The sequence below is a fragment of the Fundulus heteroclitus genome, unplaced genomic scaffold (genome assembly GCF_011125445.2).
Source record: "Fundulus heteroclitus isolate FHET01 unplaced genomic scaffold, MU-UCD_Fhet_4.1 scaffold_176, whole genome shotgun sequence".
Taxonomy (NCBI): domain Eukaryota; kingdom Metazoa; phylum Chordata; class Actinopteri; order Cyprinodontiformes; family Fundulidae; genus Fundulus; species Fundulus heteroclitus.
The window spans coordinates 281,930-290,495 of NW_023396588.1; positions in this window are offsets into that span (position 1 = coordinate 281,930).

Here is an 8,566-nt window from a genome sequence, read left to right on the forward strand (position 1 = left end):
GTGGGAAAGACCAGCCTATTTAAGTCAGGGTAAAGGAAATTTAAAGCAATTGCCTGTAAGATGACAATGAGCTTTACTAGGTGGCTCAATGTACTCTCAACGAAAAATGTTCAGTTTTTCTTACCTTGTATCGAAATGACATGCCTTCTGGTTTCTCTACTTGGTATTGCCACATGCATCTAGCCTTCTCTCAATTACAGGGTTCATGTTTTGCAGTTTGACCCAAAAAAATTATCTTATTGTTAGCTATAAGATTCCCAATGAGCCCTCTGTGCACTGTTAGAGTTGCAGTTAAAAGTAGATTTGATTTTCCTCAACTTCCTTTTTCCACTTGCATTTTAGAGAGTCACAAAGCGACATTAATGTATTACTTGCAAAAGCCCTTTTGTATTCACCCTTAGGCATAATTGGCATTCATGTCTTATTTAAATTGTTCATGTGTTAGCTATACATGCGCGGTACACCGCGATAGCCCTTACGGTCAACAGTGGATGGCACCGCAGATAAAATCTGCTTGTATTCAAGAACTGGTAGCAGAAGAAGGGTCTAAAGAGGAAGTGCACATTTTGCTTGCGGCTCTGAATCATGTGTGTTTGAATCTTTATCTGTAATTGCGCATCTTTCAAACGCTGAGCGGCACCCAAGAGGTGCCACAGTCAGGTTCCGGAGGGTTGTGTAACCCTGGCCCCCTTCTAGCTTCTCCCCTGGTGTGGTATCAAAACAGAAAGAAACATCAAATCCAATCATGTATATAATGCATGGGCTGCAACCCATGTGCTAAAGTTAGAAAGGCAAAAGCAACCCTTTACTTTTTTTCCTTTGCAATATTCTTTGGTATTAACAAGACCATCTTGGGCCGAGCATCAAAGCTCTATTAATGGTATATGAGTGGCCCCTGGTGGGCAGCTAGGTATTATCTGAGTTTATTAGAAGACATACTCAATCCTTCTGCCGTTTCAGCCATTTTATGGAATCTATGTGCTAAAGTAACTGAATCTTCATCAGTGCAGACGGTGCAATTGCACAGTGTAACATGTTATGACACCATCGTGTTCTGATTGGTTCATAGCTGCCATTTTCTAGCATCCACATGCATTACAGTGATGTGTGCGGTACATGCTGGCAATGCTTCTGCTACAGAGTTGTTTTACATGACAAAAAAAAAGATTTGTGGCAGCCGGACTTGGCTGGGGCTAAAAAGATGACGTTGTAATACTATCTACATAAAGCAAATTAGTTTTATGCACAATAGAAACACAAGGCAGATGTGCAAGGGTGATACATATTTTGAACAGGGTGCTCACCAAATGTTATTTTGCTGTTGCTCTGCTGCTCTTGTGAATGCATGTCTTTCTTTGCTGAAGAGCTAATGCCAAAATAGCACATATTTTCTAAGTTTAAATAGTAAGACAGGCAGTTACGTAATCACTATCAATTTAACGCTAATTTCAGTATGGTAAACAAACCTCTTAAAACCTGCTACCTTTCATTCTTTTAAACAGGCTTTTTAGAGTAAAAAAAGATTTAAAGGGTTTCAATATGCAAACTGGATATAGAATTATGTCATTTTCAACTAATCTTTATTATTATTATTATTATTGTTATTAAAGCTAAATGTGTTTAACAATAATGGAAATGCAAAATCAGCCTTTATAGTTAATTAATTCACTGAAATTGTGCAAGCAAAATTCAAATCAAGATTTATGCTCCTATAGCCCGCTGTGCCCGAGGCATTACCCAAAACAAGAAAACAATGCCTCTTATGTTTAATTCATCCCCTGAGATTATTCAGTTAATTTCCTACGTAAGCAGCTATGAGCAAAGTGGGCAGGTGCTGATGTTAATGAACTCTTAAATCTTAAAAGATGGAATCGGAAAATAAAGCAAAGGGGGGGAAAAAGGGCTCATGACGCATCATGGTAGGATTTCTAAAGTTTTGGTCAGACTGCCATGGAAGCTGCCGCCAAATGAGCTCAATTAGCATCATACAGCCTTCTGAGTGCTTTGGGTTAATAGCCCCCTGAAGCGATGATGGTGAGTTTCTGGGGGTGGGAGGAGCATAAACACCCTCGGCGTGCCCTGTGGCTCGCAGCTAAACATGTTTGGGTGGCTGTTTTCATTATGTCATTGGGACAGATTAAATTAGCCCGAGTGGCCGACGGTTGATGAATTGGAAAATGGGGGGCGAATTAAAGCTAAGGTTGACGATGATGGGTAGTTTGTGAAAGAGCAGCTGCTGACGTGGGTACTGTCTTCCCCTCAGGACAGATGTTTTTTTTTTTTGCACCTTTCCTCTTTTTTAAAAGGATGTTTTTACTGGAGATGGGAAGCGATCCCGTTCTGCACAAGCGTCACGTCATCCCTGTGCTTCTCTGCGTCTGTAGCCTACGCATGAACCTACACTTTAAGTTAAATACATACATTTTAAAGTCATGCAGCTGTATAGAGCATACTTGATTTCATCTGTAGATCAATAAAATAAGACATAAACGTCCCAAACTGCCGTAAGACACATATCCACATTTAATACACAGATATTTGCAAATGTAGTCTGTGCAGTGACGCAGTAAATGCGTTTTAAAAAGGTCATGAAATAAAAATCATCTTGCCTTCAGGGAGGAATGCCAGCAGAAGGTTTGAGTCTGCTCACAGGCTGCCAATGAGGAGTCGTCGTAGATCAGGTGGGTAGCAGATGGCAGAGCGGGAGACGGTGGAGAAGTTGCCACATTGGTTATAGCCGTCATATATAGCCGTTATAGCGAAGAGCATGTCCGGCTCAAACAGGCTGATTTGATTTCATGTTTTGAAACGCGTACAGGTGGACGCGTACGTCTAAAATGGTGTGGAGCCAAAGATTTATCCCCAAAATGGAACATTTAGCATAAAACATTTACCGTATGTTAAGCTTGAAATAAGACAGTTTTCAAGAAAAGAGACATAGCATGGTTATATAGTGTAAAATGAACCAAAGAGATTAAAAATGCAACTAAAGGCTACAAAAACCAAATGCAAACATGCAAAGATTTTCTGAAATAGATGCAAAAAAGATGAAAATAAAACTCAAATTGGCTTATAGTAGTTGAGTAGATGCATAGTGGTGCACATCGGTTCTCCTTATAATGCTCTAAAACATTCTAAAGCCATCACTTTGACTCTTACTGATCGGGCAGTAAAAAAAAAAAAAAAAAGAAACAATATTTTGAACAATGATAAATCCAGTAAAGCAGTTAACTTGTTCAATTTGTAGTAGAAAAGCACAGGCAAAGTTACATTGTGTTTGAGCTAGATATGGAACCAGTCAATCAGGGAATATTGGGGTGGAAGTCGTGAATCAGAGGGCTAAATACCAGAGTCAAAAACAAGGACTGAAGTTACATCTTGGATATTTCAGTAGTCTCCACATAGCCTTAGTTGGGATGTCAAAATTAACGATATAAGGCATGAAGGAACTTACACAATGGCTGCCAAGTACAAAACAGTGCAAACAAAAACACAGAGATGTGTAAAAGGACTAGTAAGAAACCCAAATGCCTAACTAAAATTGGGGACACAAATAATTTGAGATTAAATAAGCAGATATTCCACAAAAGCTCAGACTTTGCAAAATTGCAAAAAAAATGTGAACCATGAACTGGTTAATGTATGCAAATTTGCTGCATATCATCAAAAAGAATTGCAAAATTATATATATATATTTTTTTACTTTGAATGTAAACAGCATATTACAAACAACATACAGTATATGATGACTAAAAAGTAAGATTACAATTCAACTGAAATTAGGCCACAATATTATCTGTTCTTTCATTTGGGCATTTTTTCTTCAATCTTCCTATGAGTCATATACTGTGTCTGTTAAACTGAACCTGAGGGCAACTAAAAGAGAAGGGTTAATATCTCGGTGGTGGGAGTTTAACTCATTGTATATTCGGCTTACACATAATATCCCCCGGAGCACCAGAATCTTTGTCACAGCTTTAAAATGATTAGTAAAGATTTAGGTCACCAGAATCCTTAAGGAGTTCCTCTTATCACAGTGGAAACCCAGCTGGTTCAAGACTGTAGTGTATGGTAATGGTTTGGAGCCAATCTGCCTTTGCCAATCTTAATGTAAAATGTTAAATCTATTAAACCTGGTTGTTTAGCTAGAGCCTAGTGTGGAAACCCCATTTAATGGCTTTTACACATTATAGTAGATGTTTTGTGTAGTTTCCTAATTAGTTGAAGCAAAGTTTATAGTGTATATGCAAATAACACTAATATGCCAGGCTGGTAACACTGGCAGTGCCTTTTAGAGGTCATCATAAACCTTGAACCTTTACACATGTTATTTTATTACAACCATCAACTCAAACTAGACGGAGAGCACCTCTTGGGAATCAATTTTCAAAACTTGTTTCAAACTCTAAATTGGATTTAGTTCTGGACTTTGACTAGGCCATTCTAGAACAAAAATATTCATTTGATCCCCTGTAGCTCTGGCTGTATGTTTAGGGTCCTTGCTTGAAGTTACCTCTGCCCAAGTACTGTACAAATGTGACTGCCCTGTATTTAACTCCATTCAACTTCCCATCAACTCCAGGGATTCCCCCAGCGTATTATAAGCCCAGTGTCTTGTCCAATTTTAGAGGTTGACGCCCATTGGTAGTTTTTTTTTAGTTGGGCCATAAACTTCCCATTTTTAAATGCATGAAATGTTCAAAGCTTAGATTATTGTGCTGTACCTTACACACATTTTTCCAACTTTATCCCTGACCCGTCCGTGGTGTTTCTTGATCTCTGTGCATCTGCTTCTTCATTAGTGCTCCCCAACAAACATCTGAGGCCTTTTATATAACTTTCAGATTTATACTGAGGTTAAACGACACACTGGTAAACTCTATTTACTAATTACGTGACTTCTGAGAATTTCCCTGGATTGTTTAATGGATATCAGAGTAAAGGAGCTTGAATGAAAGGTTTGTCTATTAGAATACGTTATGTAGAGCATCTGCTTGTCATCATGAATCGGTAAATTTATCATCTCCAATTCATCACAGTCCCTCACATGTCTTCAGTTCTTCTTGTCTCACCCCTAAGGGAAGGCTGTTCTATGGCTACCCCGCCTTCAGGGAGAGCCCTTCGCTTGGAACTGAAAGAATGTCTTTGTAGGGGAAGATAAGCCAATGAAGAGGATGGAAAACAGGAGCAGTTGTCAGCGTGGAGAGGCTGTTCATAAACCAAAGATGAATCTGTCTACAGATAAAGCAATTAAAGAAGTCAGGAAGAGGACATCCGTCCCCGTAAACATCTTCCCACACTAGTGAGGAAAGTCTTTAACTTTTAATTTCATTTGAGCTGAAACAGCTGTCGTATTACTGGGACCAGAGACCCCCTGAAATGTCTCCACAGCAATACACTTCATCAAGGGTCTAACGAATGCTGAGAGTTTGAGCATGCTTTGTCCGACTGCAGGGTACATGACTTTACTTGAAGAAGCGACTTCCTTTTCTTCCTGACTCAGCATCATTTGATGCCGCTGGACGCTCGCCATCGTGTGCTCCAGTGACATTTCCCATCAGTGATAAAGTCATGCCATGCCACTCTGGCGGCTGCGTCTTCTCTGCCGTTTTTACCCTTGAAACTGATGAGGTGGTTGTTTTGCAGCGTTACTCACCTTGGCTTTTGGCTACATGACACAATGCTTTCCCGTTTGCTGTCTGAGCACTTAAGCTTGCTGCAGTTCAACTCGAGAAGTGAGTCAGCTCAACCATGTGAACACTTCTTTGTAGGTTTGGGCTACAATGTAAGCAGACCTCATTTTAGAAACGTTAAGGTTACTTTCCTGGCTTGGTGATTTCTGCTTGCTGCACTTTTGTCAAGAAATGTTATCCTTTTGTGATTCTCAGTTGGCTGTAAATGATCAAAACGAGGAGCAGGTTATGATCGGGCCATTTTCCACCTCATTAGCTGCTGTCTCGCTGGCATTCTCTTTTCTGTGGGAGGCAGATAAGATGTTCCTGTAATCTGATTCTTAAATGATACCAACATTAAAGTTGAAATAGGTGTGCGCGTGACTGGCATATAATATTAAGGAATGCTGCTCCGTCAGCTAGGAGCATCTATCAGACATACAGCGTTGTGACACTTCAAAATAATTTTGAACTCAGTCAACAAAAATGCAGTTTTAAACTTGTGCTTTTAAAAAAATCTGTCCTAAACGTTGGGTGATACGTTTTTGATTCCCCTACTTTTTGAGTGCTAATTATCTTGCTGTTATGTTCTATTGTTAAGTTATGTTCTACCTTTCTATACCTCTGTTTATTATATTCTCAAGGGCAAGGGTCTTCGAACCCTGGTCCATAGGAGCCACTATCCTGCATGTTTTAGATGCTTCTTCTTAGTTTATTCCTGTGTCCGTTTCCCTCGGTATGGTTGTTTACTCCTCTTAGGTTAGTAATTGTCTTTTCCCCTTGGTTAAGTGTCTCCTTGTGTCTTAGTTCAGCACCTCTGTGTCAATTAGTCTCCCTCCCTCAGTGTCACAACTTACCTTTTGCCTCAGTGGCTCCTTATTATCCTCTGATTAATTTACGGGCTCCTTATGTCATCCTCCACTCTTCCCTCTGTATTTAAGTTCACTGTTGGCCATTGTTTTTGATTTTCTTGTTACCATGTCCGTTGCCTTGCTTGTTACATCCCTGTAATACTGCCTGTTTTCCATGAATGTTCCATGTTCTGTTCCACTCATGCTGTGCTTTAATTTTTTTGCCTTTTACTATCATTAAAATCAATCAATTGGTTACGTCGCACCCGAGAACCTTAAAACGTATTGAGCTACCAATGGTTACAACAATTGCCATTAGATGTTTGTGATAACAGCCAATGAGTCTTTTACATTAGAGGAATGGCTTGTTTAAGGTTATGCCACATCATCTCAGCTGGATTGAAGTTGAGACTTTGACTAGGCCACTCCAAGACATACATTTTGTTGGGATTTTTTAGCCACTGAGGTGCTTTGGACCATTAGACTGTGGCCTCTGTGGCGTAATTCCGGTTCCTAGGAACCCCCCCCCCCTCTTTCAGGACCTGATATGATCCTCACATGTTGACACCATCCATAAGAAGGCCCAGCAGAGACAACCTTCCTAGGGAGCTGCTGAGAACCTTCTACACTGCCATCATTTAGTGCGTTTTGTTCTCCTCCAGCTCTGTGTGGTTCAGCTCATCCACAAAACGTGAGAGGTCCAAACTGCATCGAACAATTAGGGCTGCAGAGAGGTTAATCAGGACTGACCTATCCATTCATGACCTGTACTGGTTCAGGTCCAGTAAAAGGTTTGCTATAATAGCTGTCAGTAAACTTAATCCTGGTCACAGTCTATTCAGACTCTTGCCTTCAGGTCGGCGCTACAGAGCACCAATGGCTTAAATAAGCCAACACAGAGCCAGCTTCTACCCCCAGGCTGTTTCCCAGATGAAAACTTAACCGTCAGGGCAGCCACCTAATCTTCTGGGGTGAAAATATCCCCTGTACATAGTGCTCCTGTTCTTACCTTTTTTTCTCCTGGTAATGTTTTTTTTTTTTTTTTTTTTGTAGCTGCTGTCTGCTCACTGCTACTTGTTTTCGTGTTTCTTCACACAATACGAACATTGGAATCCAAAGCCAAATTCCTTGTTTGTACCCTCAAACTTGGCTAAAAAATAAAATTAAGTTGATTCTGAATAACGATTCTGATTATAGTGCTTGTTTAGAACAGTTTATTTTCTCTGCTCTCCTTACACCATTTTCCCACCATATGCACACTACTGGTATTGACTCTCATCCCACTCTATCCATGACTCACAAAGTCTATTTAACCTTCACCCAGCTAAATGCAAGCCAACACTTTGTTTCCACCCTCTGGCTAAAAGCACCCTGTAACTATTTTTTGTCTCTTTCTTTTTTTTGTGTGTTTTTCATGTATTGTTTTGCTGTAGATATTTCAACAAGCAGCAGTCTCACATTTTAAGTGTGTGAGTGTTTATATGTGTGCATATATATATATGCACGTGTGTGTGTGTCTTTAGCTACTTATTAATTACCCCTTTTTGGCCAGAAGAAACAAGAGTAAAATTCAGGAAAGTCCTGTGCTTTGTCACATATGCACTCCAGCCGGTCATCCTTTTCAGTTTGGCATATATGTTACCTGAGAAAAATGTACTCTACAAAAGGCCTATTTGAAAGCGGAAGAGCAGCTACCTTTCCAATATGGGTATCACATTATTCTCTCATGGTATCCTCTGTGGACACACCTACTTAAGACAACTAGTCAACACAAGCTATCAGGTGATGAGGGTGTTTCCTGAAAGTGCTAGTACACATTAACTACCTTGTCTTTGGTTGACACGGACGCTGCACTTCTTCACTTTTGTCCCATGATTGATATTTTCTGCACCGTATTCATATTTCACACAGTAGAATTGCGATGACACAAATTTGCAATATATTCTGCTGGCTTCGAACTTTGCCACAAACCTTTAAGAGATAAGTATTTTTACTGTTGTCTGTTTTTAGTTCAAACAATCCTTACTGCTTATCCAGTGATAT